At 39.5% G+C, this 26,111-nt stretch overlaps 1 long non-coding RNA gene across 1 annotated transcript in view; it reads right to left on the reverse strand.

Annotated features, from left to right (window-relative positions):
- Positions 1 to 26,111, reverse strand: part of LOC134346357 (uncharacterized) — a 1,029,867-nt gene that overhangs the window by 452,663 nt on the left and 551,093 nt on the right. The gene's annotated exons all lie outside the window — the stretch shown is intronic.

Here is a 26,111-nt window from a genome sequence, read left to right on the forward strand (position 1 = left end):
AGTTTTCTTGTACTCTGAATGATATTACTGAAGAAAAAGCAAGTTCCATTCACCACTTAACCACACCTCAACACATTTCCCCGAAGCATTAATTTGAAATGAACTGACTAAAACCAATAACTGCTTAGTACATTAAATGATTAGACAATAATGGTATTAAGGGGAGAAAAATTAAGCAGGACATCTTACCAGGAATAAAGATAATGCAGTATTTACGAAGAGTTGAGATTTTGTCACTGTCTTCACTGGAACACACAAAATCAAGATTTGATAGAGGTTGTTTTTAAACAATGAATCATTTTATTGCAATACCTAAGGGAAAGACCGTTTCTTTTGAGTTAGTCCGGGGAGGTCATTAGCTTAAAACGGTTAGCAAGGCAGAAGCAAGGTTACAAGAAATATCCTTTACAAACGGTGTTATTAGAATATGGAATATTTTGAGAGAGGGCCAAGTTAGAATCGGCTGCATCTTGAAAGAATGAATAATGAGAATAATCCATGAAAAATAAAGTAATTATGAAGAGTTTCAGATCACTTGAAAAATAATGTTGGCAAATAAACTTGAAATAGAAGAACATAACAATAGCAAGTAACACAAATATAAAGGGATTAAAAAGTAGGAAACAAGATTAAGAGACAGAATAGGAAAGGCTAATGAGAAGCATCAGTGTTTCAAATATCAAATTGGAACTTTTAAATGCAATTTACAAGTATATCAGTGAAAGAATTGATAACAACGAGGCTGCATTCCTGAGGGGAGCAGAATTTTAAATTTATGAAAGATAATACAGAAAAATGACAGAGCTCTTTAATAAATACCTCCCTGGGGTCGTTACTGGAGAAAAATAAACAGCAGAGAAGGCAAATTCTAAAAAGGTTGGCAGAAAAATGAATGATTTCTGATGACCAAGTGACAACCTCCGTTTCTTCAACAATTCAATTTCAGAGAAAATGGATTACTGTCCATTTTCAGAATGTCCCAAAGCAACTCACATCCAATCAATTATTTCTGTAGTTCCATATACATTGACTTCCTGTAGGCAAATACACCAATCAATTTGTATACAAAACCATCTCTAATCAACAATGAGACAATCTCTACAGTGTTATGAGACGGCAGTCCACTGGTCCAACTATTAAAGTCACTGTCTCACAGCTTCAACAACCCAGTTCAGTCCAAGCTTCCTGTATTGTCTATAGGGAAACTTCACTTTCTTCCGGTCACCATGTTGCCTGCTAATTTCTGAAGATGTGTGTGTTCATGGCTTAATTGGTCACCATAAATTTACCCTCATGGCATCATGGGCAGGGTAGGTTGCAGAAGAAAATTAGTGGGAGAATGGGATTTCTCTGTGAACTGGCAGAGATTCAAAGACCAAATGGCCACCTTTGAGATCATAAATATGAAGGTGCTGTACTGTACAAAAGACTTAAGCACATATAGTATATACAGCTAGGGTGCCAAAGGCTTTTGGAGAATACTGTACTTGTCAACGTGGAGTAGAGGGTGAATCTGTAAATCTGGCTGGAGTAAAGAATCTTAGGGATGTTGAGAGTGAAACATTGTGGGAGAGTTGTAGGACAGGTAGCAGAGGAGTGCCAGGGGCAGGGGTAGCATGGGTGCAGACACACCCAACTTTGAGACACCAGGCAAGGTCATTTGATGCTGAACGACTGGTTTATTGATCATTACCGAGTCTCTCTCTGGTGCTTCCTGCTCCCTTTCCTCTTCCTTGCCCTTCTTCTCCCAACCACAATTCCCACCTCACTGCCATCCTTTCCACTCTCCGTCCACACCAGAGCCTCATATCAAAATCAGGTTTATCATCACTCACGTATGTAATGAATTTGTTTTTTTTTCAGTGCAATACATACAATTACAATAGTAGTGTGCAGAAGCCTTAGGCATCCTTGCGATATACATGTGCTTAAGACTTTTGCACAGTAGTGTATATAGTAAGCAAGATACAAGGAAGCTATATGAGTGATGGGTAATCTCTCATATCATCAGAGAAAACTTGGATTTTATTTCTCAATTAAAAAGTGACCTCATGAACGATGCAACCCTTATGCTGTACTGTGTCCAAATCACAGGGATTACTCTTCAGAACCTGGAAGGAGCGAGGAGGGGGCAGACAGAATTGTCACTAATTCAAATTTGTTAATAAATTAATTATAAAAGCCTTACAAATGGTGCAGTTCCCAATAAAAGATCATATCTCAAGGTGGAAATATTCAATAGGGCTGGTGATATCAATGCAGAAAGAAACAAAGTTCATGGCTCATGTTAATTATTTCTTTGCATCTCTGCTAAAAAGGTGCTCTTTGGAGGGAAGTCAGTGGAGGAGGAAGGTGTAGAGAGAACAAAAGGAAGGGCCTTGAAGTGACCAGGAGAGATTCAGCAAAGTGTATGATGGTGCTGGGTGGAAAAAGCTAATAAATAACAGAAGGTATATTTAAAGGAGTTGTAAAGTTATAAAGAGATAAAAGAAATATGATATCACCTATAAAGGAAAAAGTGCTGAAAATGTGAGAAACAAAATTAAAATGGGTGATTAACTGAAACAGTTGAATTTAATTGCATTTGGAAGATTGTGACATGCCTGATGGGGAAGTCTAGTAGGAAAGTGAAAGTGAGATGCTTTATTAGAGTTCAAGAGAGGTCAGGGTACGAGTAGGTTGGAGAATTAAAATAACAAGCACCTGGTAGCTCAGGATAACTCAGGACCAATGCCTAAGAATGGATAAGCCAACAATCTTGATGGATACAGCCCAGTTCATCACAGGAAAAGCTTCTCCCACCATGGAGCACAGCTACAAGAAAGCAGCATCCATCATCAAGGAGCCCAACTATTCAGGCCATGTTCTCTTCTCACAGCTTTCATCAGGAAGGAAGCAGAAGAGTCTTGGGTTCAACAACACTAGGTTCAATAAGAGATGCTACCCTTCAAGAATCAAGCTCCTGAACCAGCATGGATAACTTCACTCACCTCAATACTGAGTATAACCTATAGACTGACTTTCTATGACCCTGTAACACATGTTCTTAGAATTATTTATTTGCTTATATTTATTTCATTATGTGTTTATTTTAATTTGCGTAGGTTGCCTTTTTTTTTTAAAACCCCTATTTTGGTTATGTGCTAGACATTGTGTAGTTTTTCATTGATTCAATTCTACATCTTTCTTCTGCTGTGAATGCCTGCAAGAAAATGAATTTCAGGGTAGTGTGTGGTGACATATATAGAGTTTGATAATAAATTTATTTCAAACTTTGAACTTGTGCAGATTGAATAGAGAGATTCAGCAGTTTGTTTGCTCATTTCAGGTTTGCTGTCTCCAAAGTAAAAGCAATGAGAGGAAGTTACCAAAACAGTTATTGACCTCATGGAATTCACTTCCTATGAACACCATTGGAGCTCAGTAACAGTCTATAGTTAAGGTAGAACTCAGTGGAAACTAATGAGAAACAGCTATGATATCAGCGCAGAGAAATGGTGCCAAGGTAAAAGATCCATGATCTTCTCAAAAGCCAAACCAGACAAGATGCTAAATAAGACCATAATATACAGGTGCAGAAGTAGGCCATTTGGCCCATCAAGTCTGCTTCGCCATTCAATCATGGGCTGATCCAATTCTTCCAGTCATCCCCACTCCCCTGCTTTCACCCCATACCATTTGATACCCTGGCTAATTCAGAACCAATCTATCTTTGCCATAAATACACCCAATGACTTGGCCTCCACAGCTGCACGTGGCAACAAATTCCACAGATTTACTAAAAGGAGGTCCTTTAATCCTGAATTTCTGCTCTCTTGTCCTAGAATCCCCTACCATGAGAAATAACTTTGCCATATCTAATCTGTTCAGGCCTTTTAACATTTGGAATGTTTCTGGGAGATCCCCCATCATTATCCTGATCTCCAGAGAATACAGCCCAAGAGCTGCCAGACGTTCCTCATACAGTAACCCTTCCATTCCTGGAATCATTCTTGTTAATCTTCTCTGAATCCCCTCCAATGTCAGTATATCCTTTCTAAAGTAAGGAGCCCAAAACTGCACACAATACTCCAAATGTGGTCTCACGAGTGCCTTATAGAGTCTCAACATCACATCCCTGCTGTTATGTTCTATACCTCTAGAAACGAATGCCAACATTGCATTTGCCTTCTGCACAACCGATTCAACTTGGAGGTTAACCTTTAGGGTATCTTGCACAAGGACTCCAAAGTCACTTTGCATCTCTGCATTTTGAATTCTCTCCCCATCTAAATAATAGTCTGTTTATTTCATTCACTGAAGTGCATGACCATACACTTTGCAACATTGTATTTCATTTGCCACTTCTTTGCCCATTGCCCTAAACTATCTAAGTCTCTCTGCAGGTTCTGTTTCTGCAACACTACCCGCTCCTCCACCTATCTTTGTATCATCAGCAAATTTAGCCACAAATCCATTAATCCCATAGTCTAAATTATTGACATACATCGTAAAAAGCAGCGGTCCCAACACCGACCCCTGTGGAACTCCACTGGTAACCGGCAGCCAGCCAGAAGAAGATCCCTTTATTCCCACTCTCTGCTTTCTGCCAATCAGCCAATGCTCCACCCATGCTAGTAACTTCCCTGTAATTCCATGGGCTCTTATCTTGCTAAGCAGCCTCATGTGCGGCACCTTGTCAAAGACCCTCTGAAAATCCAAGTACACCTCATCTACTGCATCTGTTTTGTCTACCGTGCTTGTAATTTCCTCAAAGAATTGCAGTATGTTTGTCAGGCAGGATTTTCCTTTCAGGAGACCATGCTGGCTTTGGTCTACCTTGTCATGTGCCTCCAGATACTCCGTAATCTCATCCCTAACAATCGATTCCACAATTTCCCAACCACTGATGTCAGTCTAACAGGTCTATAGTTTCCTTTCTGCTGCCTCCCACCCTTCTTAAATAGCAGAGTAATATTTGCAATTTTCCAGTCATCCGGTACAATGCCAGAATCTATCGATTCTTGAAAGCCTCCCACCCTTCTTAAATAGCAGAGTAATATTTGAAATTTTCCAGTCATCCAGTACAAGCCAGAATCTATCGATTCTTGAAAGATCATCGTTAATGCTTCTGCAATCTCTCCAGCTACTTCCTTCAGAACCCAAGGGTATACTCCATCAGGTCCAGGAGATTTATACACCATCATTAAGCTTCCTAAGCATGTTCTCAGTCATAATTTTCACTGCACAAACTTTACTTTCCCGATACTCTTGAATGTCCAGTATACTGCAGACATCTTCCACTGTGCATTTAGTTCCTCTGCCATCTCTGCATCTCTCATTACAATATGTCCAGCGTCATTTTGTATTTGTCCTATATTTACCCTCAACTCTCTCTTACCTTTTATATACTTAAAAAAGCTTTTTGCATCTTCTTTGATATTAGTCGCCAGCTTCCTTTCATAATTCATCTTTTCCTTCCGAATGACCTCCTTAGTTTCCTTCTGCAAGTTTTTAAAAGTTCCCCAATCCTTTATCTTCCCACTAGCTCTAGCTTCCTTGTATGCCCTCTCTTTTGCTTTTACTTTGGCTCTGACTTCACTTGTCAGCCATGGTAGTGTCCTTCTTCCCTTTGAAAATTTCTTCTTATTTGAAATATATCTGTCTTGCACTTCCCACATTTTTCACAGAAACTCCAGCCATTGCTGCTCTGTGGTTCTTCCTGCCAATGTCCCTTTCCAGTCAACTTTGGCCAGTACCCCTCTCATACCATTGTAATTTGCTTTATTCCACTGAAATACTGACACATTGGATTTTATTTTTTTCCCTCTCAAATTTCAATGTGAACTTGATCATATTGTGATCGCTGTTCCTTAAGTGTTCCTTAACCTTAAGCTCTCTTATCACCTCTGGATCATTCCACAACACCTAATCCAGCACAGCCAATCTCCTAGTGGGGTCAGTAACAAACTGTTCTGTAAAGCCATCCCTTAGACAGTCCACAAATTCCCTCTCAAGGTCCAGTACTGACCTGCTTTTCACAATCCACTTTCATGTTAAAATCCCCAACAATTGTCATGACATTGCCCTTCTGACACGCTTTTTCTATCTCCTGCTGTAATTTGTAATCCACACCCCAGTTGCTGTTTGGAGACCTGTATACAACTGCCATTAGGGTCCTTTTACCCTCATCATTTCTTAACTCAGCCCATAAAGACTCTACACCTTTCAATCCTATGTCATCTCTTTCCAATGATTTAATATTATTTCTTATTATTATTTCTTATTTCTTTTGGATATACTGTATACCCTTGAATGTTCAGCTCCCAATGGCAGCCATCCTTTAGCTAAGTTTCAGAGATGGCCACAATGTCATATTTGCCAATCTGTAGCCGAATTTCAAGATCGTCCACTTTATTCCTCACGCTACGTGCATTCAAATACAACACTCTCAGTCCAGTATTTGTTGCTTTCTGTTTTAACTGCACCACACCTCTATGGCCCTGTAACTCATCCCACTGGCTTTGTTAAGTCTCATCTCCTGCTTGCTCTTTCTATAATCTCTGTTGCACGCTATCTTTGATTTATTTCTGTTTTCCCCTTCCTCAGCCCTACCACTCCAGTTCTCATCCCCCTGCCAAATTAGTTTAAACCCTCCCTAACACTTTATTAAATGTGCCCGCTCGGATATTGGACCCCTTTGGGTTCAGGTGTAACCCATCTTTTTAGTACAGGTTGTACCTCCCCCAGAAAAGTCCCCAGTGATCCACAAATCTGAATCCCTGCCCCCTACACCAGTCTCTCAGCCACACATTAATACGCCTGATCATGCTATTCTTGCACGCACTGGCATGTGGCTCAGGCGGCAATCCTTAGATTATTACCTTAGAGGTCCTACCTTTCAGCTTCCTATCTATCTCCCTGATTTCTCTCTTCAGGACCACCTTCCCTTTTCTACTTATTGGTACCAATGTGTACCAAGACTCCTGGCTGTTCACCCTCTCCCTTCAGAATACTCCACACCCGATCCAAGACATTCTGTACCCTGGCACCTGGGAGACAACACATCATGCAGGTATCTCTATCAGGTTGACAGAACCTCCTGTCTGTTCCCCTCACTATGGAATCCCCTGTGACTACTACATTCCTCATCTTCCTCTTTCCCTTCTGCACTATGGAACCTAGGCTCGGTGCCAGAGACCCGATCGCTGTGGTTGTCCTCTGTTAGGTCATCTCCCTCAACCTCATCCAAAATGGGATAATGATTACTGAGGGGGATGGCCACAGGTGTGCTCTGTACTATCTGAGCTCTTTCCCTCACTTCCCTGACCGTCACCCACTTATCTGACTCCTACAGCCTCAGAATGTTGCCTGTATCTTCTGTCCCTAATAAGCTGTTGGTCATCGAGCCGCAGCTCTAGATCCCTAACACAGTCTCTCGGGAGCTGCATTTCAGTGCAGCTGACACAGATGTGGCCATCTGACAGACTGGAAGATCCCAGGATTCCCACATCTGACACCCAGAGTAAAGTACCAACCCTACCAACATGCTCGCTAGTCCTCAAAAATAAATAAATAAATAAATAAATACAAAGGAAAACCAAAAATGAAGTCCACTTACCTCGAAGCCTGCATGAGCAAAAGCCTGTCACTTCTACTTTCGCCATTGGCCTACTCCTGACAATGGCTGCCCCGACACTGAGGCATAGAGTACATCCTATTCTCCTTTTTTATTCTACAATGTTTATATTTTTCTTCAGATGTGGGATACAAATGTCAAAAGGCAAGGGTTTATACTTTTAATTCAGTTGTTTCAAGTGACAGGGCCAGGATTTAACATCCATTTTGAACTGGCCTTGTGACGAGCTTCTTTCTTGGATCTTTGCGGTGCTTGTGGTTAGGGTGCTGTCAGAGAATTTGATTGATAGCAATATCAATAGATCATTTCATAATGCATTTGTGGTTCTATAGATTTCCATTACAGGCAAAGTGACCTCCGGAGCTGCTCATCACATCAACATGGGCTTGGTATGCAGGAAAATGATAAAGAGGGCCCACCTGGTGACAAGAGATGTACTTGCCAGAATGTTGCCAAATCTAGATATTTAATGGTAGGAAGAGAATATTTTATTTGTGACTTATGATTGTTCAGACCATCTACACTTTGGGTCAGAAAAGAGATGGTGACTAGCTAAGGTAATGCTTCCATACATGTTATATTACTCGATGACTCTGATCGGATTTCTGTTCCTGAACTCAGAATTCATTTAGTCTGCAAATTTGTAAAAGTAACAAAACAACTGTGAGTTGCACATATAGACCACTGTTAACATTGCAAAACAAATTACTTCACAATGGGATATAATGACCTGAAATTTAACCAAGTGAAAGACCGAGACAAGTAAAGAAATGAGTAGTCAAATGATTAAGTTTGGAGCAGCCTTGCACAGTTATTTTCATCGAAAGATGGAAACATGTCTTTTGTTCACTTCAATTGTTTATATGATTGGCATTTTTTTCCCCCCACAGGAAGGTGAGTCCATAGGTTGTGGGAACATTTCCATGATGGGGCAATTGAACTTCTTCCTGATGGCAGCGAGAAGAGAGCGTGCTCTGGGTGCTGGGGGTCCCCAAGAACAGATGCTGCTTTCCTGCAGCAGCACTTCATGTGGATGTGCTCAAAGATGGGCAGAGCTTTACCTGTGATAGACCTGACCATATCCACTCCTTTAGCAGGTGGAGTACATCCACATGGTCATGGAAAGAATGGACAGCACTGGAGGAAAGGATTTAACTTGGGTTGCTGGTGCTGTGAGGCCATGGGCCAAATAGCAACAGTAACATGTTGCTCACTGATGCATTTTTGGTATTAAAACAACTTCACAGTCCATGAGGAAGGTTATGTAGGTAATAGACAAAGATGGGAAAAGGAAAAGTTATCAAAGCAAAGCAATTCCTATCCAAGATAGGAATTAGAATCTTAATGTAATTTATTTCCAGAAGGCATAGGAGCAGAATTTGGCCATTCAGAATATTGAGTCTGCTCTGCCATCCAATCAAGGCTGATTTTCATCCCTCTCAAACCAACTCTGTTGCCTTCTGCCACTAACATTTGACGGCCGTACTGATCGAGAACTTCTTTACTGAATCAACTAAATGACCTGGCCACCACAGGCACCTGTGGGAATGAATTTCACAGATTTACCACCTTCTGACTAAAAAAATTTCTCCTCATCTTTGTTCTGAAGAGACATTTTTGTATGATGAGGCTGTTCTCTCTGGTCACAGACTCTCAAACTATTGGAAACCTACTCTCCTTGTCCAATCTACCTTGGCTATTCAATATTCTATAGGTTTCAATGAGATCCTCCCACTCCCCATTCTTCTAAACTCGAGTGAGTGCAGGCCCAGAAGCAGCAAATGTTCCTTTCACTCCCAGGATCATTTTCATGAACCCCCTCTGGTCCCTCTCTAACACTATTACATACTTTCTTAGACAAGGGAACCAAAACTGCTTATGATACTCCAAATGCAGTCTGACCAATGCATTTTAAAACCTCAGATTGGCACCTTAGCTTATATTCTCATTTATTACTAATTCAGTCTGTAAATTAACCTCCAGGGAATCCTGCAATTTCTTTTTGGAAGCATTCTGAAGTTTGATGCTTCTGCATCCAACAACATTATTCTCTTCTACTTCCATCATTTTCATCCAGATCTTACCACCAAACATATCTTTACCCTATCCCCCATCCCCACTCTTCACTTTCTGCAGGGATTGCTCCCTTTGTGTTTCCCTTGTCTATTCATCCATTCTCAACTAATCTTCCCCTGGCATATATTGCTGCAAGTGACTGATGTGCTACACTTGCCCATTTACCTCCTCCCTTCCCTCCATTCAGGACACCAAACAGTCCTTCCAGGTGAGGCAACACTTCATCTGCAAATCTATTGGAGTCCACGATTGCATCCAGTGCTCCCAAAGTGCCCTCCTCTACATTGGTGAGGCCCAACACAAGCTGAGTGACCACTTTGTTGAGCACCTCTCCTCCATCCTCTAAAAGCAGAATTACCCAGTGACCAACCATTTTAATTCCTATCCCTATTCCTCCTCCATGGACAAATTGGTCCATGGCCGCCTCTTTTATCATGATGAGGCCACCCCCAAGGGTGGAAGAGCAACACCTCATATTCCATCCAGGCAACCTCCAACTTGATGATATGAACATCAGTTTTCCTTTCAGGTTTAAAAAAAAAATCCCTCCCCCTGCTCTCTTCATCTATTCTCACTGTGGCCTTTTCTCCTCTTCTGCATTTCACTTCCCCTTGGTATCACTCCTTCTTCCCTTTCTCCGATGGTCCACTCTACTCTCATATCATATTCCTTTTTCTCTACCCTTCTAACTTCTCTCTAACTTCTTCTCCCAGCCCAGAACTGCAGCTGTTTATTCACTTCCATAAGCCTGACCTGCTGAGTTCTTCCAGCATTTTGTGCACGTTGCTCTGAAGTTTAAAGAGTAGATTTTTCACTTTGTGAAACCTTATTTAGTGACTGTGACAAGCAAAAGTTAGTTAAATACATCAGCAAAACAAGATGACTTTGGTGGTGATAATGCAAAGAGGGCAATTATATGATTTTATAAACTTAAGATAGTTGGGAGAGACACTTCCAATAATTTTAGCCATCAGATTTGAGTTGATATTCAGAAGCACTTGATCCGTTGCAAGCATTGAAATGTGCTAAGATCATGTGCTATGTAAATGCAATATCATAAGCAGTAATTAATAGTGAAACAACATAACTGGGGAAAATTATCATGTGGACTGGTGTGTTTATCATTGAAGTAAAACTTGTTTGAAGCCATTGTCACCATTCACTTTCATTTCAACATCACAACCAAACACACGAAAACCACGTTTGTCACAAATAAAAGTATATGTTCAGGAAACTAAACTCTCAAATAGGTAGACAGCTGCTTAATCTAAGCTGTGCACTTTTTGGATTTGTGTACACGGGTTTGACTCAATCCTTCCTAATTGTGGAAGGAGCATCGGAGTATGGGGGAAATGGCAGTGCAGCCAGGAGTTCATACAATATTAATGCCATATCAAATTACAGACTAAAAGTACAGGCTATCCGAGGCAGATCTTTTGACAATTGCACCTGGCGCAACTTTAGTGCTGAATATGACATGTAATTTTGGGGACAAGAGGCTGCAGATACTGGAATATTGAGCAACCATCTTCAAAAGGAACTCAGCAGTTGAACAGCAGCTGTAGGATTAAAGCAATATTTTATCATTTTGGTTCAAGTCTTCATTGTTGCTGTAGCATTTCCATTCCTGATGCAAAATTTCAGTTTGAAACACTGGTAATCCATTCCTTCCACAGTTTCTGCTCTACCCACTGAGTTCCTCCAGCAGTCTGATTGGTTAGTAATATTTTCTTTCCAAAAATGACATTTTACTAGCTTTGTTATTTGGATAATAGGATTTGCAGTTTTCAACCAGATTGACTGAGAAAACAGGCTGTCTGTGTGTTCTAGAAGCCCAGAGACATTTAGATTGGATTACGAGGACACGCAGTCCTCTTTCATTGTCATTTAGTAATGCATGCATTAATCAAAGTTCACAGTAAATTTATTATCGAAGTATGCATATCACCACATACTCCCCTGAGGTTCATTTTCTTGTAGGCAATTCCCAGTAGATACAGTACAAAGAAACAGGAAAGAATCAGTGAAAATCTACACACTAAGTCAAAGAACCAATGTGCAAAAGACATATTCCTTAAACATATATAAATAAATAATATAGTGAATAAGAGCTGTAGCGAGCATGAAAGTGAGTCCATAGGTTGTGAAATCAATGCATTGTTGAGGGGAGGGAAGTTCTCTAATCTGGTTGATGAGACTGACAGTTGAAGGGTATTAACTGTTCCTGATCTGGGTGGTGTGGAACTAATGCTCCTGTACCTCCTTCCTGACAGCAGAAGTGATAAGAGAGCATAGTCTAAATGGTGGGGGTCTTTGATGATGGATGCTGCCTTCTTGGCATGCTGAATCTCTGCAAAATGTCCAAGAAAGTAGAGGCACTTATCTTTGTAATGGCATTTACATGTTGGTCCCAGAACTGATCCTTGGAAATGATAATGCTAAGGTGTTTGAAGTTATTCAAAATCCTCCACCTCCAATCCCCTCATAAGAAATGACTCATGGACCTTTGGTTTCTTTCTCTTGTTGTGGATATTTGTCTCTGAAAATCTGGTTGAATGGTGACACAAAAACAATCTCCCTCCTCTATGCAAACTCATCACTACATTGGCCAACAATAGTGGTGTCATCAGCAAACTTGAATATGGCATCGGAGCTGGACTTAGCCTCAGAGTCTTGAGTATAAAGTGAGTAGATCGTTAGGGCCACCATTGCATGTCAAGATTCACTGAAGAATGCTTGAAATTGAGCACCTGCCTGCAATATCATGCAAGTTAGAGCCTAAAAGGACATCTTTAATAAAAAGCAAAACAGCTTACAGTGTTGTTGTAAATGTATTACTGTATTTCATTATTTAAATAAGTGACAACATCTATTTCTAATTGCCCATTCATGGTTTGCCGCTCCAGCTCTTCAACCCTTGTATATTTCTACACTACTTCAAAGCTGGTTTTGTTTGCTCCACCACATTCAAATCTCCTTAAGATTTAGAATCCCATCTATAGACATTTTCCTAAAATGGACCAAGCTTTTTGTCATCGGTTTAATACATCTATGTCAATTTTTTTTCCAATAAATACCTCTGCAAAGTGCCTTAAGAATGTTTTTACATGTTTTAATTTAAAGTATTAAATTAAGTTTCGATTATTATCCTTGTACAAGTCAATGTTTCATTTTTTTGGTCTGATAATAAGTTGGCTAAGCTGTAACCAATATTCTGCAACAGTATGGCCATATTAAGTGAACAAGGCTCCAGGTGCGATTAACGAAGACAATTATATTGCAAGGCAATCGTAACAAATTACAATGCGCTGCCAAAATCCAATACTCTTGTACAAAATATGGAATAAAGACAGATGCCAAAATCAGTTAGCAGGTAATCATCTCCTTCGTGGAGGCATGGACAGAAGCAGAGTTACAGAGAGAGTTGCAACAACTTTGCACTCAACATCAGCAAGACCAAGGAATTAACTGTGGACTTCAGAGATGGGAATTCAGGAGAACACACACCATTCCTCCATTGAGGGTCAGGAGCTTCAAGTTCCTGAGTGCCAACATCTTAGTGGAACTACGTTGGCCCCAACATATTGATACAATAACAAAGGTAGCATGCAGTAGCTGTATCTTCATTAAATGTTTGATGAAATTTGGTATGACTCCAAAGACATTAGAAAATTTCTACAGATATACCATGGGGAGCATTCTGACTGGTTACATCACCACTTGGTATGCAGACACTCATGCACAGGATTGAAAGAGGCTGCGGAGAATTATAGACACAGTTAGTTCCATTGTGGGCACAAGTCTCCCCACCATCAAAGTCATTTTACAAATGCAGTGCCTCAAGAAGGCAACATCCAATGTTAAGAATGCTGACCATCCAGGACATGCCCTCTTCTCATTACCACCATCAGGGAGTTAGCACAGAAACCTGAAGATCCACACTCAACATTTTAGGAACAGTTTCTTCTCTTCCACCATCAGATTTCTGAATAATGCATGAAGCCATAAACACTACCTTACTATTCCTCATTTTCACTATTTTTTATTGTAACATAGTAATTTAAGTCTGCACTGTACAGCTGCCAAAAAAAAATTGTGACATACATCAGTGATAATAAACGCAATTCTGAATAAGGCTCCGAAGGCAATGGATCCTAAAATAGCAAAATGTCCTCACATTAAGTTATCCCAATGCACTTTTTATTCAATTTTGGAATACCATTATCATCAAAACAAGCACTTACTGCCCATTATTTGCCGACCTGGAGAGGCCAATGTTAAAACATCTAAATTCAGCCAAAAAAGACTGTTGATTGAAGAATCTTGGCGAAGTCGACCATGCTATATTTCATAGTTCAGTATGGTGTGTAACATGAGGGGAATTAACACTCCATATGCCTGCTGCCCTCATCTTTCTTGGCTTATGGACATTGCATGCTTAGAAGGTGCTTCCTCTGAAGACTAATTCTCTCTTATCCAAGATTAAGATTATAAAGTAATGAACAGAGTCCAGCAGATCAACCCTCTGAAATATTAAATCACTGTTATATTTAACCACTTCTTCCAACAATAATTGAATAACCAATTGATAAAATCCTGGAAATGTACACATTCTATAAAACACACAGAAAGTGAAGCATTTAACAATACATTTAGAACAAGATTACTTCTTGCAGTTGCATTCCTCAGTGGAATTGTTCCATTTTCTGGTTCATTCATTCAATGTGCAACATTTTATAACTAAAGCACAACTCAAAACACAGGAACTTTAAGACTATAAATTCTTCTAGGAATATACATCCAAGGTAAAATACATTGGCCCCATGTTCTAATAGGAATAAATTCAGTCAGCCCAGATTCTACTTCTACAAATGGAATTAAATTCCATAAAAACTAAGTTAACAACCTAACATTCAATACAATAATTTCAAGTTTACTGAAAAACAACTTTAAAAGTTTAATACTCCTAATTTCATTGAAGTTAGAAAAAGATTGTATTGTTCCACTTGGTCCTTGCAGCAATCAAAATATCATTAAAGCGTATTAAGGATAGAGTGCTTCACACAACTGTAGTTACATGGAGAGAGAGGAAGTCAGGAAAGGGAAAACACTGTTTTTCACTCTTTTTTTTGGCTGTTGGTGCAATTTCTTTTTTTCCCTATGTGTTGGGTGTTTGATGTTTACTTTTCAATGGGTTCCATGGTTTTCTTTGGTTCATGGCTGGCTGTGGAAAGAAGAATCTCAGGGTTGTAAACTGCAACCATACTTTGATCGTAAATGTACTTTGGGCAGAAAATGGTAACTTCAAAGAGGATTGGGAAGGGAAGGGAAGGATATTATGATTGAAGGGGCAGGAAGTAATACAGGTTGATTAAAGAATGCCCAAGACATTCAAAAGAGGCAGAGTAAATTTGGGAGAAGTATGATGGCTGAGATGAGAGAGCCAACTAAAAGAAACGATTAAAATATTTGGAAATTCGAGACAAAAATGCACAAGTTCACGTATTAGGATCTCTTGCTGAAGATTTTGAAAATTATAGGCTTCTTGAAAAAACGGCAATTAACCTGAAACATTAACTCTGTTTTTCACTGCATAAATACTGCTGGCTTCAGAATAGTTCCATTATTTTCTGGTTTGAGATTTGAAGAAATATTGCTTGAAACATAGTGCTAATTTTTGCAAGACAGTGGCTTTGTTTTAAAATAATTTTTTTTTGTGAATAAACGAAAATTCTGCAACTGGCCAGTTCATTAGAACTTTTGACAAATCTAACCAAGGAAAGTGGGAAAATAGCTTGTTAAATGTTGCAGAAGACAACAAATTTTTTTGTCAGCATTCAGAGTAAACTATCTTCTGGCTCCTGTACAGGATTCCAGAAGACTGAATCAGCCTACATGTTCACTAAATCTGGCCCCGTTTGCTGGTATTCATCGCATACAGCCCAAGTTGATCTGTTGCACTTGGTACTCATGATGTATCTCCCTCTGCATTAGCAAGGCCAAGTGTGGACCAGGTAACTATTTTGCAGGATATCTTTGCCCTCTCTACAACAACCATCTTGTGCTTTTGGTAGCACATTATTTCAGCACCCTCTTCATTTCACAGCAATGTGTCTATCCTCACTGTCAGTCTTTTCCACTTCAGTGATGCCAGTTACAAATCAGAACACTAAAAATGCTCCACTTGGGTAGCCTGCAGATCTGTGTTATGAAAAATGAGGTTTCCAAGTTATAGGTAGCCACTCATCTTCCTTCCCCCACTCACATTAGTAGAGCCAAAATCTCTTTTCTATTGTTCATCTTTTCAAATCCTTCTCTAATTACCCCTCCCCCCTCACTATTATATAGACCTTATCCTCCCCCACCTAACAAAATGAATGGGCCCCATCGCCCTTCATTCACCTTGTTCCACCCATCACCCACAATCCTGACTCATTGGGGCATCACAATAGCATAGTGGTTAGCACAATGCTTTACAAGTACCAGCAAACCCATCTCTGAGGAGTTTGTACATTCTTCCTGTGACTGTATGGGTTTTCTCCAGGTGCTCTAGTTTCCTCACACAGTCCAAAGACATATCGGTTTTCTTTTACAGATCAAGCTGCCCGATCCTGAAATACCTAAGCTAATAAGGAGCTTCAGCTTTGAGTAGAGGATGGATTTTTAAAATCTTTTCCCCCCCACCTCAGTAGAGAGAAAATGACTTGTAAATTTATTTTTAAGATGAGACATCTTAATAGATTGGAGAAAGATCTAAATATTCTTTCTGCCAAGTCGTTCAATACACAAAGGTTAAACTCAATGGTAACAGGAGTGGTGAGAAAGATCTTCTACTCTGGCTTTTGGGATCTAAGATGTTAGAAAGGGCTGAACCAATTCTACGAGAATATTTTAAAAAGGGAGTTAAAACAGGGATTTGTGAATGAAGAATTTATAGACTAGAGGATTAAGCCTGGCAGTTCTCAAAAGCACAGACATGTCTGGATGAATGTTTCCTTGCATTAAGCATTGTTATGACACTGCAAGAAGTTTTCCTTTATAATCAGACGATGTTTAATCTGTACCTTGCCTTCATCTGCCTACCTTACTCCTTACAATTAGATATTGATTATTTCTTTAAAGTCCCATTATGTCCTTCAGGGAGAGGATTCCAAACTTGTTGCTATTAAGAAAATCACTCAGCTAGTCCTACCCTTCATCTAACTATTTATCCTCCATCCATGCTTGGCTCAAGTATTGATTAATTTTATAACAGTTGATTTGGTTTTGTGCATTCTCAAATTACTTTTACAGATTAAATTATAAGAAGCTAAGTCAAATGCTGGGCTCTGGATTAGTGGCATTGTACTGGGGTCCCTAAATTATGTAAAATTTATTCCAATGATACTGCGCTCCTGAATCTCAGTAGCCTTGTTTGTTTCCATGGACTCAAATGGATTTCAGGCAGTTTAATTCCATTGCTAAGTGCAGTTAACCCAAACTACTGCACTTGAATACAACACTAATGCAACAATCAGCTTTTGCCATGCTCTTTATTTTCAAATAAGAGAAACATACAGTATAAACTGTTAAATAAATTAGCATCACATTGCTGAATTTTTGGTTCGCCTACAAGCATTTGGGGTTTTATATTTTAACATCACCCTCAGCGTCTTTCAATATTTAACAGTTAAGAATGAAAAAGCTAAATATGCAAGTAAAAATTGCAGAAGCATTTTTGTTTCCCCACTACAGTCAGAGTTAGCTACTCATATGCATGTGCAGATTCACATTTATACGGCTATGATGAGCCAACCAACCTTGATTTTAGGACTCTGCATCATCCTCCCTGCCCTCCGCACCACTACGTTCAGTGAAGGTAATGCAGAACATGAACTCAGGATCACTTCTTCCATCCAGGCAGTGTGTCACTGGCTGCCCTTCCTCACTTGGCTTTTACAACAAATGCCAATAAAATGGTTCTTAAAACAAGCCATCATAATTTGCCACTGAAGCTTTTTAGTTTTTACTAAAGTTTTCAGTTTTCAACTGTGTTACAAAGAACCATTGAGCAGGCCAGATGACTACTCTCATAGCTCTGTAGCACACCACACCCAAAATGCTGCCTGCTCCCTGAGCGTTTGCTGCATCGGGTGCTCTGCAATTTATGAGAGATTACACAGAATGCATCACACAACTGCAAGAAATCTGAAATAGTTTACTGGTCATTTCCATATCCAATTACAAGCTCCAGAAACAGGCTATTTTGATAAACAGTACTATATTCCATCTGGAATGAACCTTGAACTTTGCTACTTCAGATAAACTTCCCTCACATCATATCCCCATTCTCAGGCGGGAGCCCCTTTCTTTAAAATGCCCCTGTCAATTAGTATTCATGCTTGTTATTGCCTGACCATAACCAACTTCCATGTAATCTTTCAGTTCTACACCTCACTCCTCCCTCAACTCTGTTGTGGAAACTGTAAACACTCTTTTGACCCCCAATTCTGAAACAGAATCAGAATCTTTTATTATCACCAAGTATGTGGACACATACAGGGAACTTGATGCTGGTTTCCCTGAGCTCTCGTTGTACAGAATCAAAAGCAAACAAAACAATAGTGCAAATAATCATGAACTATATACAATGAGGTATACCTGTTTATGTATACAGGTGGACTTGGTTTAAGAGGTCATAAGACCCAAAACAGCAACTAGTTTCTCCTTCCAAAGATAGTACTTGGCTGGCTGAGTTCTTCCAACATTTTTCTTTGTCTTTTGAATGTTGGCAAGGGACGAAATTATTGAGGGATAGAGGTCAAGTCTCAAAGGTGTATTCAAATTCTACAAATGCGCAGAATGCCTGTTGTGAATTTCTGGCCTATGCCCAAGCGGAGAAGAAGCATTCACAGTTCCTTTGTCAGTAGCACGAATCCATGCACGAAGAGCATACACAAGTCCAGTGTAATTAAGGTAAGGAGTGCATCACCTCACATTAAACCTTCCTCAATCAGGGCATCTCCAAATCCATTTGCGATCAAGGCTGAAGTGGAAGTAAACTATCTTTGATTTTCAGCATTAAGAGAAAAATAATGACATTATATAAAGATCATGAATTACTTAAGCATTGGAAAAGTCTAAATTCAGAGAAGATGCCTTGTTAATAAATAAAGGTTTGCTAACACTTAAAAAATTAGATTTAAAATTGTTGGCGAAAACCAGCTTTTGTCATTCAGTTGAATCAACGACAGTTAGCTTTATTTTATTTGGAGATGCAGAAAGGAATAGGCTTCTCCTGGTCCTGCAAGCCGTGCCCCCCAACAAACCCCAACAATCCCCAATTTACGCTAACCTAATCACAGGACAATTTACAATGTCCAATTATCTTACTAACCGGTATGTCATTGGACTGTGGGAGGAAACCAGAGCACTTGAAGAAAGCCCTTGGATTCCAAGGGGAGGACATACAGATTCCTTACAGAGGACACTGGGATTGAAGTCCAAACTCCAACCCCTCCCCCACCCCCAAACTGTAATAACATTGCACTAACCACTGTGCTACTGTGGCACCCACTGTATGACCACTATAAGTATTTTGCAAGTAAAGGGAGGGAGGGAATGTCGACTTAGACGATGAGAGGCCCGCATCGGGCATTTTCATGCCTTACAAGGCGCAGATTGGAAGTCTGTGTAGGGCGCCACTCCTCACACAGACTACAGCAATGTGTGATTAAGTGCCTTGCTCAAGGGCACAAACACATTGCCACAGCTGAGGCTTGAACTAGCGACCTTGAGGTAACTAGACGAACGCCTTAACCACTTGGCCACGTGCCAAGTAAAAGAGAACCGCAATTGTAGGGAAAACACAAAAGGATGATATTATCTTCAATGGTTTCCTGGCAGGGGTTGTGTTTATTATTGCGAAATCTTCTTGCAGCTCTTACACAAATACTCAGAACAACAACACTTCCAAAAGTGATGGATATTTCCTCATAAGTATCTGGATTTTGCAAATTATTCAATCGTGATGGAGTGTCATCACTGCAAAATGACCACAGTTTCACTAGTTGAAGCAAGCTGTGGTACTTTTGAGTAATCCATTGAACTAAGTCATCAATCAAATTGACCTCTCTGTTCAAACAAGTCTATTTATACAAATGACAAAAGTTAAATTAATTTTATGGACCCATGACTGCTCAGTTTTTGGCTTGAAACATTTGCCTTTACAAGCCTTTTGATTCCCGAGTCATGAAAAGGAGCAGACATTGATCCCTTGAACAGACCGACACGAACAGATGGTGGTTGTCTTCCTCAGAATGATGAGACAAAACATCAGAATCAGAGGCAAACTAATTAATATGGCAACATTTCCCTGGTTGCATTTTAAATAGCAAATTGATAACCAGGGCTATTATATTTAAGTCATAGTGACAGCTGCAAGTTGTCTGGGAACAGGAAACTATCAATTCTGTTCTGAACCGTACTTGAACTTATTTATTTTGAAACTGATCTTTCTAAATAAAACAAATGAATAGCCTGATATTATTTAAACACTCAAACATATCTTGGACCGGCTTGTCACTCAAGTTCACCTTCAATCAGCAGCATCCCCCCGCCCCCACCCCCACCCCCCCCCCAAGCCCTCACAATATCAACTACCAATAGTCTTGTCCAGAGTAAACTTGTTCAAGGATGCCAGGTTCCAGTGATCAGATGGAGTTGGTTAGAAATGCCAAGTTGCTCAGGCTTCACTGACCAAAGTTGGATACTATACAAGGTGCCATCTCATGTTGTACAGGTTCAAAAAAAATATTAAGCTAATTCAAAGGAAGACATTGGAGTCCAAAACACAGGCCTAACTTCTCATGAACTTTAAGCAAGGTGCTCCCGCATCACATGGTAGCGTGATGATATATGCAATTCTTGTGTTTATACTTACAGCACATAATTATTTAAATAAACAAGAATGCTTAATCAACCAATATACATACACATACACACAAGACTACTCAAATATTATTGAAATATTAAATACACAACACACACCACTGACTGAGTCTGTGGAAGGTCCAGGATTAGACCAGCACAGGGACAAGCACTTTGGCCCTTGAATTAGAAATCCTGCCTTTGGTACTAACCGTGCAGAAGATCTCCATTAGTGCGTGCATGTAGGAGTCAAACATGCACACAAGTAAATGTCAGGGGCTTTGTACAGAACTACTAAAATTTTAGCTGAAAGTTAGAACCAAAATTCAAAATAGACTACAAAACAAATTTCAACGGAATGATATTAAACCCAATTGTGATCGGGCTGCTAAATGTTAGTCTTACAAGCAACGCTTGATTTTACCCAATAGTATAAATTAGATATTAGTCTTTTATTGTTAATTAGCCCAGATCTTAAAAAACTAATGAATAAAACACAAACACAATTAATTGGCAAGAAGAATTTAATGTTCTGTAAAAAAAAGCTATTGCTTCACCAAGCTTGTAAAACAATTACATTCTTCATGAACTCAACCTAAACTCAGCATTCTTTACAAACTAAATTCCGTGACAAACGTTCATAATTGTTCCAGAATAGTTTTTATCAATTCTTTGTAAATCCATTTCAACTGGTAATTTATTCTTTCTTTGAAACTCTCCATTGCTTCAAACAGTTCAAATACAAACGTTTGTACAATCTTAGCAAACAAAGAACAATTATTGCCAATATTTTTCTCTCTCTGGAAGTCATTCCTCTACCTGACTGCCTTCTTTTCCCAAGAAACGGCATGTCTATCATGCCCAAATGTTCACAGTTCCACTGTTTTAATCAGCAAGATGAACAAGAATTTCCTTCCTTTAGCTGTCTAATGGCAATGTTGGAACATTGCCATACAGCACAGTCTACAACATGTATTGCCATAAGGAAGTAAGAAATAGAAGTGGGAGGAAGCATTGTGTGTGCTTCATGTTTCTGTAAGATTGTGACTGAACTTATACCTTTCATTTCCCACTTTAACTGTCCCTTCACCCCTTTAATATGTAAAAAAATGTTTTGAATATGTTGTGCAACTGAACTTCCACAGCTGTCAGAGAACTTTAGAGCTGCTGCCTGCAGAAAATTTTGTGCTGTGTGGAAACCATCTGCTCCGATTGAGAGGACAAATACAAGAGAGATATTAATGATGAGTGACACCATAAGATAGTTTTATTTTAATTATTGCCTAGGCAGGGGTGAGAAAGTGTCCTCAGCATTTTCTACTATTTCAAAACCTGCACTGGAGTCTAAACCATCATTCTGAAACACACTCAAGTAAAATGTACCTTCTTGATGCTTTTTGTTAAGTCAATTATGAAAATCAAATTTATCAAATGTTAAGCTCAAAGACCAGCAAGATTTATCAGTTCCACCTGTGAGTTACAATACTGTGCATGTTAGAATATGGTCCTGCTACCACTGTCAGTTTTTCTACCTGTCAATATAGGAAGTATTAGTATCTGCGGAGCAGACTCGATGGGCCGAATGGCCTACTTCTGCTCCTTTGTCTTATGGTCTATGGTCTATTATTGCAGAGATACTCTTGCTTGGATTTAGCTATCCACCCAAAGGACCTGATAAATGATACAGGCCATTTAGACTATAATGGAAAGTGTTACTATTTGGCAAAAATATCGTAATGGTAAATTTCATATTTCCCAGCTGGATATGATGCTGCTAATCCACTTCATCTGACACTGGGCACAAATCTATAAGCTGCCAATAGTAAAATTCACCAAATGGTCAACAGTAACTCTGAGCTTGTAGCACACATAAACTGCTGGAGGAATTCAGCAGGTCAGGCAGCATCTATTAAAGAGGAATAAACTGTCAATGTTTCAGGCCAAGACTCTTACAGCATCAGGACTCTTACGGCAGCTTAACGTTCTCTGTAGAAGAAAACCCAGGTGCCCAAAGGGGCAGCTATTGTCATTGTCCTCTGGAGGTGGCTACCCATAAATGTGGATTTCACTGAATCATTACCACAGGAAGAGTCCAGTTGGCTCTTCATGCCTTCACAAAGTCTATACAAGATCCAATTTTATTCCCCGGACCACCTCCAACTTCAGATATTTATCCACCTCCATTTTGAATGCTCCAACTGAATGTGTACATTGATGTCCATGTCTTTGTAAAGATGAATGTAAAAAAGACATTTTCTAGATATTTTTATTCTTTTGGTAATCACCTTCATTCCATATATTCAAGCTTGACCATCCTGCTAATAGGAATCATTTCTCTGATATCCAATTCTGTATGAACTCTTCATAATTTTAATTACTCCCCTTCAATCTTATCTGTTCCAAGAACCACAGATTCAGTTCAACTACACAACTAAAATCCTTCACTAATGGGAATCTTAGAGTCATATATAGTGATATATATGTACTTTGATCACAATCTTGCATTGAACTTTATTTTGAGGTTTCTTCAATATCTTCCTTGATATTTCCTCATCAAAACTACTTCCACTTGGGCAGACATGAGGAATTCTGCAGATGTTGGAAATTCAAGCAACACACAAAGTTGCTGGTGAACGTAGCAGGCCAGGCAGCATCTCTAGGAAGAGGTCCTGACAAAGGGTCTCAGCCTGAAACGTCAGCTATACCTCTTCCTAGAGATGCTGCCTGGCCTGCTGCGTTCACCAGCAACTTTGATGTGTGTCCACTTGGGCAGGCTCATTTCCCAGAAACAAATCCCACTCCAGGGCCCCACATTTAATTTTGACCTTGGCTACTGTCTGCTTGGAGTTTGACTTCTCTCCTCATCAACATGCAAATTTTCAATGGGTGTTCTAGTTTCATCTCCAATCCCCAAAGTATGCTGGTATATTAACTGGCAAATTACTTGCTGTAGATAAACGACAAAGGAATCAAACGGAAATTCACGGACATGAGTGAGATTAAGTACTAGGACCACTGAGATCTCTCTAACAGGAGCAGGGAAGAGCCAAATGCTCATTGTCTAAAGATTAGATTGACATCACATGCCCAAAACTCACTAATGCTGACCTGTGTATCTTTGGAATACGGAAGGAAATTGAAGCACCCAGAAAAAACCCACTCGGTCATGGGGAGAATATACAAACTCCTTACAGACAGAAGCAGGAATCAAACCAAGATCTCACATCCTGCTCTGTAAAGCAATGTGTTTACCACTACATGACCATAGTACCTTCTCTGGTGCATCATCATGATCTTATTAACACCAGCCTATAGCTTTTCCAACATTTGTGATTGCCCTGAAAACAACTCAAGCTCATCCAAGATACAGAGAATGTTCTGCTGAATATAGTTTAATCACACCTTCATTGTTTAACTCTAAGCAAATTTTGTTTTTAATATCTTCAACATATTTTCAGTCAAACACTAATATTCTTGTTCTATTCCCCCTCATTTATACTTCCACATCTTTTCTGGAAGCTTTGAATTAAGTATGTAGAACTCCTTTCTGCCCCATCACAAGGCCAGTTTGGATTAGCCTTTATTTAAAAAGGAAAGGTTTATCTGAAACCTGACCTCACAACCCATAGGCTCACTGTCAAGGATTCATGCTCTCAGTATATTTTTTTTTCATTTTGAGTTTGTCTTCTTTTGCACATTGGTTCATTGCTAGTCCTTGTGAGTAGTTTTTCATCTGATTCTATTGAACTTCTCTATTCTTCTACAAATGCTTGCAAGAAAGTAAGTCTCAAGGTAGTATATGGTAACACATAAAAAATTTACTTTGAAACCGAACATATCAAAGGACTTTTCTTGTCTTTTGAAGTAGCTTCCTAAGCAAGTCATTTCAGTGCCCAATTGATTATGGACAATAAACTCAGGCCTTGTGACATTCCTTGAACAAAATATATTATATTTAAGTAGTGACATAGTTTAAAAATGTAAGTCCAATTCCAGAGAGCTGAGAACCTGGGAGCAAACACCGGGGTCTGTTGGCTGGCATCTCTCCATCCTCAGAACTCCCTATGCAGCCCACATCATGATTGAACTTTTATTTGGTTGGGACTCATGGTTTAAAGCTCTATGTCAATTGACTGCAGTTTCCCCATGAATGATTGTTAGCTGCTGGAACAAAAATTAACTTGTAATATCCCTCTAGTTGTATCTCTTCTAGTTCAAAATGGGCTGGCACCTCTGTTGCAGCAGCTCCATTACTACTGAGTCTAATATTACAAACAGGCATTGCCCATCTCTCATCTGCCCCGACAACAGGAGATGCATTATCTCAGGAGTAGGTGGAGGGGGTGGGGTAATAATTAAGTAGTATGGCAGTTTTCAGCTTTCATACTGTGAAACCCAAGTCGATTAAAAATAATTGCTCAGCTCTTCAGTGTGCCTAATTATCTTTTTCATTGGATAAGAGGGTGTACCTAGATACTGTGAGGGGAAATTATGATTGCTAATGGCAATGCATCTGCTTTTGCTGAAGGCACAAATATAAACAAAATAGGATGAATTCCATTCAAAAGCAGGTAATAGAAATTACATACTTAACTGTAATGTACATAAAGGATTCACAGTCACATTTAGGAAAGTATTTTGAAGGTATAAACAGAGAATGTGTAGTTAATATGAATAATTTAAACTGGATGGAAATTCTCTTCCGTTCCCTTCAAAGCGTACCGCCGACTGTTTTAGAGATGCTAGCAGCCTTCAAACATTCATAGCAATGGTGTACATCATTTAGTTTCATCTCATTAGTTGAATTTTTTTTTAAAGAATATCCACTGAAGATAACCCAATGCTTTGTGTAAGTTTCCTCAATGCATCTTTCAAGAGAATCTAATATAACTTGAATTCTTTGCAAAGATGAGCCCGCCCAGCAGAAGTACTTGGCAAAATTCATTTTACTGGTATACATACATGTATACAAGAAAACCAATTCCTAGATTCACGTGAACATTTTGTTAGACAACTACCCAGAAAAATTATGCATTTTTTGCAAAGGTGAATATAACAAATGTGACGCTGTCAAATGGATCCAAACTCATTTTCTCCTATCACATAATTAGATCGTTCACATCAGCCTCCCAGCTCGTGTTACTTGCACGATACACTACTGTGCAATAGTCTTAGGCACATACTTATAGCTAGGGTGCCTTGGACTATTGAACAGTGTTGTAGTAGATTTATGTATTGCACTGTACTGCTGCAGCCCAAAAATAATTCATGACATATGAGAGTTATGAAAAACCTGATTCTGATATCGGTCTGAGGACTGATAGTGGGAAGGGAGCAGGGAGAGGGGATGTCATGGTTGCGAAAGGGGGAGGGAGTGGGAAGTAACCAGAGAGATGTTCTGCAATGATCAATAAACCAATTGTTTGGAATCAAATGACCTTGCGTGGTACTTCGGGGCTGGGTGTGCCTACCCGTGTCACCCCCAACACTCCTCCTCTGCCAACAGTCC

This window comes from Mobula hypostoma, chromosome 5, assembly GCF_963921235.1.
Source record: "Mobula hypostoma chromosome 5, sMobHyp1.1, whole genome shotgun sequence".
Taxonomy (NCBI): Eukaryota; Metazoa; Chordata; class Chondrichthyes; order Myliobatiformes; family Myliobatidae; genus Mobula; species Mobula hypostoma.